This window comes from Papio anubis, chromosome 7 (assembly GCF_008728515.1).
Source record: "Papio anubis isolate 15944 chromosome 7, Panubis1.0, whole genome shotgun sequence".
Taxonomy (NCBI): Eukaryota; Metazoa; Chordata; class Mammalia; order Primates; family Cercopithecidae; genus Papio; species Papio anubis.
Window position 1 is genome coordinate 140,319,152 of NC_044982.1, and position 15,440 is coordinate 140,334,591.

A 15,440-nucleotide genomic window follows, 5' to 3' on the forward strand; every position below is an offset into this window, starting at 1 on the left:
TTTTCTACAATTACCTCATTACATTTTACATATTTTTCCGGATTGATTCAAGTCTCCTTTGTTGTTGTAAGGAAGAAAATTACACAATTTGCCACGAGAAGGTCTTAGGTAAGATTGTCCTAGAAACATAGGTTGCTTGAAGACTAGGTAGACTATAGAGAATCAACCCATTTTAAAAGAGGCATTTGTAGTGGTTTTCTCATATGAAATATCTTCCATTTGTAACTGTTACTATTGTTGCTTCTGTTTAATTGAAGGTAAAAGTATTATTTTTAAGGGATGCAACAAAAGATAATTTTTCTGCATGTGTTTTTGCTGATTTACTAATATCCTTCATGAAAATCTTTTGTTCTCAGAGACTCCCATTCTCCATTGTATAGTTGGCAATATTTTAATCCTTCCAAACTAGACCTCAGTAACATTTCCTCTGTGGACACCTTCTGGGATCTCCTCCAGTGTTTGACTCAGTCATTAATTTCACTAGGGTTTCATAACACCCCATACCCATCTCTATCAATGCTAACTCATGTGTGTAGTCCACATACACGACTGTCTCACCTCTTGGAGGCCCTGGAAGGCAAGGTCCACTAGAGAAGTTACCTGAAACCATGTATTGGCTAGACAAATAAAAGTGAGTACATCATCCCATTTAGGAGTAAAGTGCATATGTATTCTTATCACCCCCTTCGATTGGGCTTTCTCTGCAAAGACCCTGTTTCCCATGTTGCACATGGTTTACCACATGCATCAAGAGATTAGAAACATTAAGCAGGTGACAAATATCAACAATGAACTGGGGATTTATTGTAATCAACCAATATGCTCAGCCTTGTAATTGCTCAGAGCTTTTTGCTCCATAATTATATGGTTGCCTCAGTGTAGCCATTCAATGATGTTATAATTAGTGAGTGATTAAAGCATTTGCCGAGATGCTTTAGAGCATGAAACATGTGCAGGTTGAACACGAGGATTGGTAAACTACTTAGTCAACAGTTTTCTAAAAACATTTCAGCGGTCCTTTTGAAACCTCAGCAATTGTAAATCCCTTTTTGGCTTGTGGACTCTGCATCTTATTCCACAAGTTGTTTTGGGAACTGTCCTAAGAATGGAATGGTACCATCCAAGTGCTGCCATGTACTACTTCTTCCACCCACCCCACCTGTACTTCCACATATGCCATTCATCTACTTCCAAAATAACTATTCTACATAGAAATTGCCAGTTCACAGAGAAGTTCCACAAATAAAATTTGTGATTTTATTTGATGTATGAAGTGGATTCTGCAGAGCATCAGCTCCAACTTAGAGATGGAAAAAAGGCTCAGTGTTTAAGCCACTTGCCTTAGTTTAAATGCCTATTGGCAAAATAGATCTGTTTCAAACCTGAGCCTCTTCAGAATCTAAAATGAGTGCTCTTTACAATGTACTTCATGTAAAATGGGACATGTCAAAAGCAGAAAAAGAGGCAGCACAGGGTGCCTTTTGGGAGAAAAAGGAAAAAATATATAAAATGTAAAAGCAGGGTAATTGCTGAGACAAAGTGATAAGGAGTGTTGTTGATACATAAGAAAATAGTTTCAAAATTCTGAGTACTAATCAATACATAAACATATACTGGATGCTGTAACATACTCTTGTGTAAGAATTTCCTTTTTTGTGAGAGGACAATATTAGCAGTACCGAATGATAAGCTTGGAATGCTTACTAATCTGCATGGAAGATTACATAACTGAAATAATCCATATTAAGCACTTAAAATAGTGCCAGATATGCCATAACCCCCAATGACTGAGGGCTATTAGAATGAAAGAAAGGGAGAGAGACAGCGAGCTTGTGAGAGAGAGAGAGATGAGAGAGAGAATGAATACAGGTCCACATGAAAAAGAATAAAAGGAGTTTGAGAGGAGAAATGGGGCCCTGCCCACCCTGTGCTGCCCAAGGGAAGTATGAGGACTCATAAGCTCAGTGGGTCATGTTCTCGGGGCCAGGACACAAATTCTCTGTTGCAGTGATAGACGGTCCCTGCTTGCCTAGTCTGTGGCCATTGAATGTGGGACTCCAGTAGTTAAGCCCTCTTGTTCTGAGTACATCCTAGAAACAGTAAGTTTAAGATTTGTTTTCCCGCATGGCCAGGGAGATGCTGCTCTCCAAATGCCAGCACATGCACGTCAGTCCAAAAGTCATTTACTTTGGCACTGTAAATTTAAAAAATAGCATTCTTAGTTGTGCATTATCCACAGTGATAACTGGTTTGTAACTCATGCTTTATTGGCCTCTTGTTCTTCCCTGTCTCACTGCCACATTCCCTTCCTGGCATTTCTTTCTAAATTAACTAGTTACCCTGTCATGCCTGTCTTGGCGTGTGCCCCTGGGAGAACCCAAACTATGACAATCACCACGCTTTTCCCTGTCTCTCTTCTCTCTGCATCTCATCTTGGCTTCCTTCTCTTAGACTCCTCCACATGGCGGGAGACATGGCCACCAACAGGAGTGATATTATGTGCATATCAGTCATGATGCAGGGAAAAAGACAGCCGTCCTTTCAACTCTAGTTCAGAAAAGTCCTGGGAAGAATTCTTGTCTGTCATGAAGTTGCTATCAAGGGAGGTAGAGTGCTTTCTTTTTCTGGCCTAGTAAAAACCAGACAAGGAGGGACAGGGTACTGTAACTGGCAGCCCTGTTAGAAACTCAGAGTGAATGAGGAGCAATCCCCTAAAGGAGGGAAAGGAGGATCGCTATTACCAAAGAGATGAAGTATGAAGATGGCTGAGTAGAAGCCCCCAGCACTTGTCTCCCTCATGAAGACAGCCAGACATCAAATGAACGAAAACATTTTGGTGAAAATAACAGAGAGAGCACTGGAGTGCATTAGAGAAGTGGCAGAAACCCTGGTGAGCACAGAAGCTTAGGGTGGTGGGTGGTGACATAGAGAATGTAAGGAAACATAGACCTCCGCCACCCCATGCGCAACAGGGAACAGCTAGAAACCAGGAGGAGCTGCTTCTTATGGAGAAGAGGTAAGCAAGGGGATCCCAGCAGACCCTATGAGCACCTTGCATACCATCAGTGGGATGAACTGCAGTCCTCACAGACACTAAGCTCAGATGAAGGGGCTGCCTGGAGTCCACACAGCTGTGATGCCCCTAGAGAAGGAGCTGGCACTGTGTCCTACTCTCTGTGGCCTGCACAGCTACTGAACCACACCATCTCAGAACAGGAGCTATGGCTGGAAGGTATGTTGCTCTGGGGGTGAGCAGCCATGACTCCCATTCATCTCTGAGGGTAAGTCACCATGGAATCATCCCAAGCCCAGCTGCGAGCAGCTGTTACACCCTTCCCTGTGGGGCCAAGTGGAGGTGGAGCTGCTTTACCTATCCCTCTTTCTCCTCAGGCTAGAACTGGGGTGTCACCCTGCCTCCTGGACAAACAGTACCTTGGTAGCTGAGAGCAGTCATGCCTTCCTAGTACCTAAGATGAAGCAGTGTCTGCATCCCAGGGCAACAGTACCCATTTTGGTGCATCTCCAAACACTGATTCCAAGACTGACTTCCCCAGGGCTCTAGAGTGTCAGCATTAAAGACAGTTGCTGAGGTTTGAATGTTCCCTTCAAGACTCAAGTTGAAATTTAATTACGAATGTTACAATATTGGGAGGTATGGCCTTTCAGAGGTGATTGCTTTCTGAGAGCAGACCTACTATCACTGGAGTGGGATATTTACTGCAGGTGTGGTTCAGTGATCACATAAGTGGGCTCCTGAGAAAACAGATTCAGACCCCATTCTCTGTCTCACATGCTTGCTTGCCCTTCTGCCGTATTATAAAGCAACACAAAGGCCCTTGACAGACGTCGGTGCTATGTTCTTGGACATCCCAGCCATAAGCCAATTCTCTCTCTCTCTCTCTCCCCCCCCCCCCCGCCTTAAATGAATTAAGCAGTCTGTGGTATTCGGTTATAGCAGCAGAAAATGGAATGAGGCAGCAGCTAAGTGGTCATCATGGCCTGATTGCCGGGTGGCTTGTCTTTTTCTCTTAAAATTTCTCTCACAGATCAAAAGGTTTTAATTTTGGTAAAGTCTAACTTACCAATATGTTATTTTAGGAATCATGCTTTTGAAGTCTATTTCAAATACCTAATCATACTGAAGGTCATGCACAATTTTTGTTGGTTTATTCTATCTGAATTTTTAGTATAATGTTTTATACTTCAGGCTATAATACATACTGAGTTAATTTTGGCGTATGATGTCAGGGTTCATTGTTTTGTAAATGGATGTTCACTTTTTCCGTCATCATTAGTTGTAGAGACTATGCTTTCTCCAACGAAATGCCTTTGTACTTTTGTTGAAAATCAATTGATTATATTTGTTTTACTCTAATTTTTAGCTGTTTATTTTGTTTTATTGACCTATTTCTTTGTTTTCAGCATTACCTTACTACAGGATTGGTACGTCTTGAAATTGGACCTACAAAATTGTGGGCCCTCCAACTTCTTTTTTTTTTTTAAATAATTGTTTTCACTTTTGTCTCTTTTTTCTCTTAAAATCTTAGAATCATATTGTCAATATCTACAACACAACATGTTGGAATTTGGGTTGGAACTGCACTAAATTTATAGATAAAATTGAGAAGATTTGGCACCTAAATAATATTGAGTTTCCTATTTTCTGAGCAAGATATACCATTTATATGGATGTTTGTTTTCTTTCATTTGTTTTTGACATAAAAGTTACAAATTGTTATATTTCTTTCTAATACTTTCATATCTTGGAGGCAACTTTGTTTTAATATAATCTTAGCTTTGCAGAAAAGTTTAAAAGGTTATAAAACTGTACCCATATACCTTTCAATAAGATTCCCCTGATGTGAACATCTTCTCTAATGATGGAATATTGTCACAATCAAGAAAATTAGCATTGGTGCAATATTAATTAAACTTCAGAATTTATTGAGATTTTACAGATCGCCACTGGCGTACTTTCCATTTTCCAGAATCTAATTCATAATACCATGTCGCCTTCCATCTGTGATAGTTTTTTAGTGTTTCTTTGATTAATGTGACATTAACATTTTTGAAGAGTTAAAATTATTTAGTCCAAAATATTTAAGATATTTAGCAAAAATACTAATGAGATATTTTGTAGAAAGTCCCTCAATTTTAGCTCTCATGATTAGTCTGGAATTATGTGTTTGGGGAAAGAATACTACAGAAGTGAAATATTCTTTGAATTGCATCAATTCAAGGATATATAATAATAGTGTAAGTTATTCCTTGTGATGTTAATTTTATTCCCCTGAGTAAGACGATCTAGGCTGGTTTCTTTTTACAGTTACTGTTTCTTTGCCATGCTTTTCTTTGGTAGTGAACTATTAAGTTCAAAAGACACTCAAGGGGAGAGGATTTAAGTTCCATGCCCTGGAGTGGGGAATATTCATGTATATATCATTTAGAAATCTTTTGTTAGAGAGTTCTGTTCTTCTCCCCATTTATTTATTCGTTCAGCCATTTGTATGTGTATTCATTCATGGATATTTATTTTATTATTTGTGTTATAAATCTTAAAATAATGTTATTTATTTTGCTTCTGACATTATTCCATGTTTGGCCATTAAAGATCTTCCCAGGTTGCTGCTCATGTCATTTGTTTTGCTGTTGTTTGTTTGTTTGTATTTTTAAATGTTTTGTTTTAGAATAGTTTTAGTTTTGTAGAATTATTGGGAAGAAAGTACAGAGGGTACTCATATACCACACAAAAAAGTCACCCCTATTATTAATATATTATTTTGGTGTGTTTTTCACAAAATGAATATTGAACTAATACTGACAGATTATTAACTAAAATTCATACTCTTTTCAGATTTTGCAAAAGGTTTACCCTAATTCCTGTTTTAGAGTTGCATTCAGGAAACCATTTAGTAGTCATGTCTCTTTGGGCTCCTCTTGCTTGTGACAAGTTTTCAGGTTTGTGTGTTTTGATGACCTTAATAGTTTTGATCCTGTTTTTGATCAGGAATATTGTAGAGGGTCCTTTAATTGGGATTTGTCCGTTGTTTTCCTAATGACTCTATGGGGATTATCATTTTAGGGAGGATGATCAGAGAGAGAAAATGCCACTTTTATCACATCTTATCAAGAGTACAGATACTAAGATGCCTCATCACTGTTGATATTAACCTTGACTACCTAGCTCGAGGTCATACTTGTCAGGTTTCTCCACTGTAAAATTACTTTTTTTTCTTCCATCGTGTCTGTATTGCATGTACTTTGGAAGGAGTGAGGAGTTATAATCCACTTTGGTGGAAATCTACATAAATTAGTTGGAATTTTTCTGCATGGGATATGTATTACTTCCTATGTATTTACTCAATCATTTATATTGGTAAGGACTCATGGATATTTATTTTATAAAAATGTGGTTAGATAAGATATTTTATGGTTAGATAAGATATTGTAAATATTTTTCAGATGCTCTTTATTAGGTTGATCATTTCTTCTTGAAGTTTTAAAATCAGAAAAAATGGAATGAATGTTGAATTTGTCAAATGGTTTTTATACTTATTGATTGTTTTCCTTAAACTTTTAAAATGGAGTTTATATTAACTCATTCTCAAATCTTAATCCACGTTTGCATTCCTGAGGTAAACCCCACTTGGTCATGATATATTACTCTTGCTATAAATTACTGGGCTCAGTTAAATTTTGTTTCAACTCTACATCTAGGCTCATGAGGGATATAGACTTACAGTCACGTGTTTGCATTTGATGTCAGCATAATGATGGGATCAGGACGTAGCTGGGAAGTAATTTGTTCTCTTTAATTTTCTGAAAAATTTGTTTAGAATTAGTACTACTTCTTCCTGAAGTGTTTGATGAAATTCAACAGTGAATCCATTTGTGTCTGGAGTTTTCTTCATGGAAAGGCCTTTAGCTACAAAGCCAATTATATAAATATGTATGTTTTATTTATTTACACTTATGTGATTTATATGTATAAATTTAAATACATATGTGTATATTCATTCAATTTATTCATGAGTGAATTTTAGTGGCTTGATGTTTTCAAAGTACTGTTTCATCTATATTATCAAATTTAATGGCATAATTTTAGGTATATTTTCTTATATTTATTTTAATATCTGTAAAATCTGCAGTGATGTCACATCTCTCATTCCAGATATAGGTAACTGAAGTCTTCTTTTTTTCCTGAATGGTCTGTCTAGAGGTTTATCAATTTGATCTCAAATTTTAAACTTTTGGTTTCATTGATTTTTTAAAAAATTTTCTTCTTTTAAATTAACCAGATTGTAAATATTTATGGAAACCTAGTGATGCTTCTGTACATATAATGTATAGTGATCAGGTTATGATAATTAGCATATCAACAACATATCAATAAGCTTAATATTTATCATTCATGTTGGGTATGTTCACTATCCTCTTTCTGGCTATTTGAAACTAATATTAACTGTTGGTTTCACTAATTTTTAAACAAATTATGTTTCAGTTCAGTTTTCTATTTTACTTATGTGTGACCTAAAGGGTTTTTTTTTTAAATTTTCTACTTCTCTGGTTTTAGTAGTTTTTCTGTTTTTACTTTTAAAATACAGCCTGTAATCATTAATTCAAGACCTTTTGTCTTTTCTAATGTAGGCATTTAGTGCTATAAATTTCCCCTTACGTATGGTTTTAGTAACATTTTGCAAATTCTGATATGTTGTTTTCATTTTCATTCAGTTTAAAATATTCTCTAATTTTTCTCTTTTTTTTGACTCATGTTATTTAGAAGCTTTTTTTTTAATTTTTGAGAATATTTCCAGATACCTTTCTGTTACTTATTTCTAATTTTAATTTCATTATGGTTAGAGAACATCTTTTATTACCTGTATCATTTTAGAGCTACTTAGCATTGTTTTATCACCCAGAATATAGTCTATCCTGGTAAATATTGTATATTTTTTCAGAAAATAATCAGCTTTCATTTGGTAGTATGCTATGAATGTCAAATAAGTTTATTATTCAAATCTTCTATATCCCTATGAATTTTCTGTCTACTTGTTCTATTATTTATTGAGACAGGGTACTGAATGCTGAGTATTAATTGTGGCTTCAACTCTTTTGTCTTGTGTCTATTGGGTTTTAATTTTTGTTTCACGTATTTTGGAGCTCTGATACAAGGAGTATAAAGGTGTAGGAGTGCTATGTCCTTTTTGATGAATTAGCTTTTTTATTATGAAATTATCTTCTTTATAATTTCTGTTAGTATTTATTGATTTGAAATAATATAGCCACTTCAGATTTACTTTCGTATGTGCTCACATGGCATATCTTTTTCTATTATTTTAACCTATTAGTATATTGCATTTATAAGGGAAGTGCATTTTCTGTGAGCAACATCTAGTGAGGTCTAACTCTTCGTTCAATCTAAGAATTATCTGCTTTTTAACTGGTTTACTTTCAAAATTTATGTTTTAGGTTGTTGTATGATTACTCTTAAGTTATAATTTTCCTGTTTTGTTTGTATTTGTCTTATGTCTTTTTCCCCTTGTCCTATTTTTTCCACCTTCTGTTTAATTAACTGGATATATTTTAGTATTTTATTTCTTTTGTTAGCTTATTAACTCTGACTATGTTTTGTTATCTTGACAGTTGGAGTTCACAGTATGCATATTTAACTTATTATAATCAACTTTTGTGTGATATTCTACCAATTCACATATAGTTTAGGAACCTTATAATAGTATACTTCAAATTCTCCCCATGACATGCTATTGTTGGCATACATTTTACTTTTCCATAACTTACAAATTTCAACTTGTGGTATTATTATTTTTGTTTAAATAGTTAATTATCTTTTAAAGGAATTTAAATAATAAACAAAAACTTTACTCTTATAATTGCCTTTCTTAGTGCTTTTCATTAACTTGTATAGAATCACATTCCCATTTGATATCATTTTTCTTCTGCCTAAAGAACTTCCTTTAACAATTTTTAGAGTACTGTTTTGCTATTTAACAAATCTTTCAGCTTTTAGTGTCTGAAATGTCTTTATTTTGTCTTCATTTTTGAAAGATATGCTCACTGAATATACAATTCTAGGATGACAGGATTTTTTTTTTTTTTTTTTTTTTTTTTTTTTTTTTTCCCGGGTTCCCCCCCGTTCCCCCGGCTGGGATTCGTTGGCGGGATTTTTGCCCCCTTCCACAGGCGCCCACCACCATGCCAGGTTAATTTTTTGTATTTTTAGTAGAGACGGGGTTTCACTGTGGTCTCGATTTCCTGACTTCGTGATCCCCGCCCACCTCAGCCTCCCAAAGTGCTGAGATTACAGGCATGCGCCACTGCGCCCAGCCAGGATTTTTTCCTCTTTCTTTGAGCACTTTAAAATGGTCTTCCTTTGTAGGGACATGGATGCAGCTGGAAACCATCATTCTTAGCAAACTATCACAAGAACAGAAAACCAAACACCGCATGTTCTGACTCATAGGTGGGAACTGAACAATGAGATCACTTGGACTCGGGAAGGGGAACATCACACACCGAGTCCTATCACGGGGAGGGGAGAGTGGGGAGGGATTGCATTGGGAGTTATACCTGATGTAAGTGACGAGCTGATGGGTGCTGACGAGTTGATGGGTGCAGCACACCAACATGGCACAAGTATACATATGTAACAAACCTGCTCGTTATGCACATGTACCCTAGAACTTAAAGTATAATAATAATAATAAATATTAGAAAGAAAGAAAAAAAAAGAAATTAAATATTTGAGAAACTTTTCTAAAAAATAAAAATAAAAATAGAAAAAAAAAGGTCTTCCACTGTCTTCTCACTTGAACTATTTTTGAGGAGAATTCTGATGTTATATTTACTTTTTTTCTTATGTACAATAATGTGGCTACTTGTGAGATTTTTTCTCTTTATTATCAGTGTGAGCAATTGGATGTTATGTGTTTTATTGTCTTGAGGAAAACTTGGAGTTTGTTGAGCTTGTATCTGTGGATGTATAGTTTTTATCAGTTTGGAAACTTTTTAGGCAGTATGTCTTCAATTTTTTTTCTCTCTCTTTGAGAGCTACACCTATATGTATATCAGGTTGTTTAGAAGTTGTTTCTCACAACTCATTGATAGTCTTCATTTTATTCATATTTTCCTCTGTGTGTTTCATATTGGGTAGTTCCTATACTATGCCTTAAGTTTTACTAATTTTTACTTTTGCAGTGTCTGCTCTATTACTTATTCTACCCACTGTATCTTTTAGGCATTGCAGATTTTACCTCTCAGTTTGATTTGGGTGTTTATAGCTTTGATGTCTCTAAGTTTTTTAACATAAGGAATGCCATTATAGTGACTTTTTAAAGGCTCTTCTCTGCTAATTCTAACATCTATATTCTGGGTTGGTTTTGATTTATTGGTTATTCTCCTTATTATAGACAATGCTTGTCTGCTACTTTACATGCCAAGTAAACTTTGTTTGGATACAAGACATAGTACATTTTACCTTATTGGGTGCTGGGTATTTTTGTATTCCTGTAAATCTTCTTGAGCTTTGTTCAGGAATGAAGTTAAATTCCTTGGGGGAAAAAAAGTGAATTCTTTCGAATGTTGTGTATATTTTGTAGGAGAGACTGGAGAAGTGGTTTTTCTAGAAATAATTATTTCCCACTACTGAAACAAGACCCTTCTGAATGCATTGCCCCCTGCCCTATGAATCTTGAGTCATCCAGTCTGGCTGGTACAAACAGGTGCTATTCCCGGCTCTATGTGGGCATCAGGCACTAGTACCTTTAATTATGAGAAGGTGCTTCCTTCATTGGCCTGAGGTAGTTTCCTCACACTTACAGGCTGATCAATGCTGTGCTGAATACTGGAAGGGGCTCTTCTGCAGGTCTCCAGAGCTTTCTTTCTGTGTATATATCTCTTCTCTTTGGTACTGTATCCTGTGAACTGTAGTTTCCCGTTCTTCCTAAAATCTCAGCTCCATCCCCTCACATCAGAAAATCTGCTGGGCTTTACCTGGGCTCTCCTTCCCTGTGCTGCAATCTTGAAACATTCTCAAGCCAATACGCTGTGGCAGTGATGATAGCAAGGCTCATCTCATTTGTGTCTGGTGTCTTTCAAATCCTTATTTTTTCTCTGACCTTGTTTCCTGCCCTCCTTCCTTCCCCCCTTCTTCCTTTTCTTTTTTGCACTTTCGTGAGTTTATTACTGTACCTTGGCTAGAAGAAAAATCCCAATGAACCATTTTCTTTGCTTGATTTTCTTTTTAATCTTCCCTATTGTTGCATTGTTTTTTAGGATATTACTTTCTGATCCTTTATTTGTTACCACTTTTGGCCAGTTTATTCTATTTTTTATTTTCTTAAATTCTTGATACTTTTTATTTTCTTAAAATCTTGATATGGATGCTTGGCTTATTAATTTTTAATTCTTCTCTAATGTAAGCATTCAATAACATTTTGTTTTTATACATCATGTTTGTTGTTCAGCAGCAAATGTTTTCTAATTTCTATTATGATTTCTTTCATCAATGACTTATTTTGAACTTTAAAAGATTATCAAATATATTCGTGTTAATAACATTTTTGTTTCTAATTGAAATACACTTTTGACCAAAAAAGTCTTCATGGTTAAAATATTTGTGGAATAGTTGGTTTTCTTTGTGACTTAATTTTGGTTTGAGTTCTTTGTTGATTATAAAAATTTGATCTAAATGATTTGATGAATGTTTAGTTAAATAGAACTAAACATTATAAACATTGTATTGTTTTAGTATATTACTCTGTGTACTTAATATTGATCATACAGTAAAATTGATAAAACAGATTCTGATCTACTAATTTTAGTAAGAACACACTTCACTTATTCCATGGTGTCATCTTGAATTGTTATGTTAATTTTAACTTTTCAGCAGAAAAATAATCAGAATACAAATTTAAATGCCACGATAATAAGATAGGATGACTATTAAGTTGTTACTACATATGTATATGTTGCATGGGATTCCTCTTATAAGAGCACAAAGCATTTTCTCTTTGAGAAGTAGTTCAATCAATTTAAATAGCCTGTAAAATATACCAAGTGAAACTATTTAAGTTACAGTTCATGTTTACTTTAGCTCACTCAGATCCTCCCTTTTCATTAATTCCTACAAAGGCTTGAAGCACTTGAGTGCATTTTATATAGAATCACCTGTGTTTAATGACATGGGATATTGGATAGGTATGTGTGTTCAGATTTAGTTTTATTTTAAATAAAATCGTGTACATTTCATAATTGTAATGCCTGAAATATGTGTACTGTAAATATCATATGAAATATAGACTTTATTTTCTCAGTGGCTCTGTCAAGTTGAATTTGACAGGATCAGGCAGTTTAAATTATGAGTTCCTTCAGCACTGGAAAAATACTGCCTTTTCAGGAGGCTGTGAAAAAAGCCATGAAGAACCAAGAATTTTATCTAGGCCTTAAACAAAAACCGTCTTTTTTAAAACCCAGAAGCAAATAGTTAATGTTATATTGTTAACCTGTTATATCATGGCAGATATACTTAAAAATTGTTCCTTGTTTAGGGGAAGAGAACCAATCATGTCTTAGCTGGGTTTATGTTGGTACCATCTGCAGCTTGAGTTGAATCCCTCTTTATGTCTGTCTTTCTCTCTCTCTCTTTTTGCTTGATATTCAGCTAAACACATATAACCTCTTTAGGTTCTGAGTCATCTGAGTAATTAACTGGCATTTAGTACTTTGGTTCTAGACTGAAAAAAAAAAAAAAGGAAACAAGAGGCTACAAGCTCTTCTGAATAAATCTTTTGAGAATAACACATCAGATGTTACTAAATTCATTCTTCTCTTGGGATTATATATAGATGTGATAGCTTTGCCTGGGTGGCTGGAAATGAGAGCTCCAGGAATAGGTCAAAGAACATAAACATGAGAGGGAAATGTTTAAATGTAACCTGCCATTGAGGTCAAAAAGGATAATGTGTTCAGCTTCTCGGCAGTGGACCTGAGGACATAGTCTCCCAGTTTTTCAAGCATAGTTCCTTGCTTCTCAGTATCCTCCATTAAGTCTGGGTTCTTGTTGAGTCAGTAAAACCAAAGATTCAGTTAAGATGTCACCTGCTTCATAAGCTTCTTCTATACAATGATTGCTTCTTTATCTTTGGACTTGCCATATCCCCAGTTTGTTCCAGGTACAGAATAATGATTATGCAAACTTTTTTTTTTTTTTTTTTTTTTTTAGTCTACCGCTTTGTTTTTTTATTTTCATGGAAAAACAGAACAAAATCACAAATTGGAGACAGGGAGATAAAATAGAGATGAAATGGAAGACAGTCTCTTGTCATGAACTCTTACTTTCAAATACCATATATACGGAAGTTACTTTACTGGTGGGCAAACAGAAAGTCAAGTTGGAGTTCCCACTCTTACTTTTGGAAAATGGAGAATCAATAATTTACTAATCAAAAAAAAGCAGGGAAAGTCCCTGGTAAAGCTCTACAGACATAATTATATGTCTGTGTTTTACCAGTAAAAGATAGCTAGAAGAGAAAAAAAAAAAACAAAACAGATGTCTGGAAACTGGTGCCAAACCAACGTGAAAGCTCTGGTGCTTTCTCTAAACTCCTATCCTGAAGTAATGCTTTTCAATATTTTTCTAAAGAAAGATTACTCTGAAATCACCAACCTTCTGTCACCCCAGTTCATCCCCCTCTTTCCTTGTTTCTTTCCACCTCCAAGAAATAAAGGGAAATGTAGTTTTCTGTCCAGTGCCACTTGGGAAGGGGCCGGACTCGGGGTGTGAAGAGCTACCTTCTACCCTAGCTCGAGAGGGAGGAAATAACTGCACAGTTCTTTATAGTTTTACCACACACATACAAGGAACAAAAATCATCTGGCAGTTTTAAGTATAGGTGCATACCTTTACTTCATAAACTCCTTATAATAACAAAATTAAATCAGATTAAAAAATATATATATAGATGGGTCCTCCCTATATAACTCAGAATGGTCTCAAACTTCTGGCTTCAAGAGATCTTTCCAGTTTGGCCTTCCAAAGTGTTAGGATACCAGGCATGAGCCACCGTACTTGACCCTGAATCAGAATTTTTTAAAAAAAATTTACTTGAAAATGGAAAAGGAAAAGGTTCAGCACTAGATTGTTGTCCTGTTAAGAATGTGTAATGTGCATTTAAAGTGTTGGAAAGCAGGCATTTTTACCAAAGATAATTGTAATTCATATGACATTGCTGAACAGAAAGTTTTGAAATAAAAGGGTGTACCTATGGAAACCAGTGAAGAAAAGAAACACCAGAAATTGTTTGACACAGAACAGTGAGCCAGGTACTTTGGGAGCAATAATCTGAAAGATGAAGGACAGTGGTTCCAGATCTGAGGTGGTTGTCCAGCCAACTGTCTTGGCTCCAAAGGGGGAAGAATACAACTGGCAGGATTCGAGAAGAGGGCATTGCTGCAGCTCCTGAGCAAGTCTCCAGTTTTCACTCCAAAGTAGACGTGCTTTCCGGACTTCAACAAGGTCTATCAGGAGGATTTGCTTTCCGATATGTAGGAGTGAGACAGGTAACCTAAGAGGATAGCGCCTATGCATGTGTCATTTTTTGAAGGATCCCTGCTACAATTTTCAGGTTTGAGGTCACTCGAATGGACAGCACCAATGTAGTACTGCTTTAGCATTTCTCCCGCATCAGAGGAGTGGCCTACATCTTCAAAACTTTGAGTTGCATCTGCACCAGCTTGTTCCAGCAGAACCTTTACTCTGCCAGGGGGCTCCTCGAAGTGGGGGACATTGTAGAGTCACCCATGGGTCACCAGCCAGAGTTCCTTCAAGGAATTTTGCTTCACCACCTCCTCCAACTGGCAATAGGTGGTGGAAGTCCCTACCCACCTGCCCTTTTTCATCACTGCCGCTAGCTTGCGCAGTTGCCATTGGACTGGACATACTGCCTCTCCACTGCTAACTGGGCTTCCAAGACTACCTTCCTTGAGGAGAGCCCGCAGCAAACTTTTCCTAAAGAAAAAGGGTTCTTAAAATAAGATTATTCAAAAGTATCTTGTAACAAAATGATTGGATAATTATTGTTAGATCCATATTATATATATATGTATGTGTTTTATATATGTACGTTTGTATGTTTTTTATGTATGTATGTATGTATGTATTTTTAACATTTTTACTCAGCTGGATGGGCAACCTTAGTGTCCCCGAATTTCTTAATCTCATTTAGGTCTATCAAAAAATGATTCAAGTGTTTTATCACAAATCATAATTTTGCTTCTTAGATGAAGGTCATGGACATGATGCTAAGCAAAAATCTTCTATTCCAGCCTAGGTTTGGGAGACATTCCTTCCCAATTCCTTTTATTGTAAGTGGACTATAACAAAGTAGAGTAAAATTGCTGTAACATTTTAGAATTAAAATGAA

At 35.8% G+C, this 15,440-nt stretch overlaps 1 pseudogene; it reads right to left on the reverse strand.

The window, feature by feature from the left end:
• Positions 1–14,367: 14,367 nt before the first annotated feature.
• On the reverse strand, positions 14,368–14,956 carry LOC116275860 (annotated as a pseudogene).
• Positions 14,957–15,440: the final 484 nt, after the last annotated feature.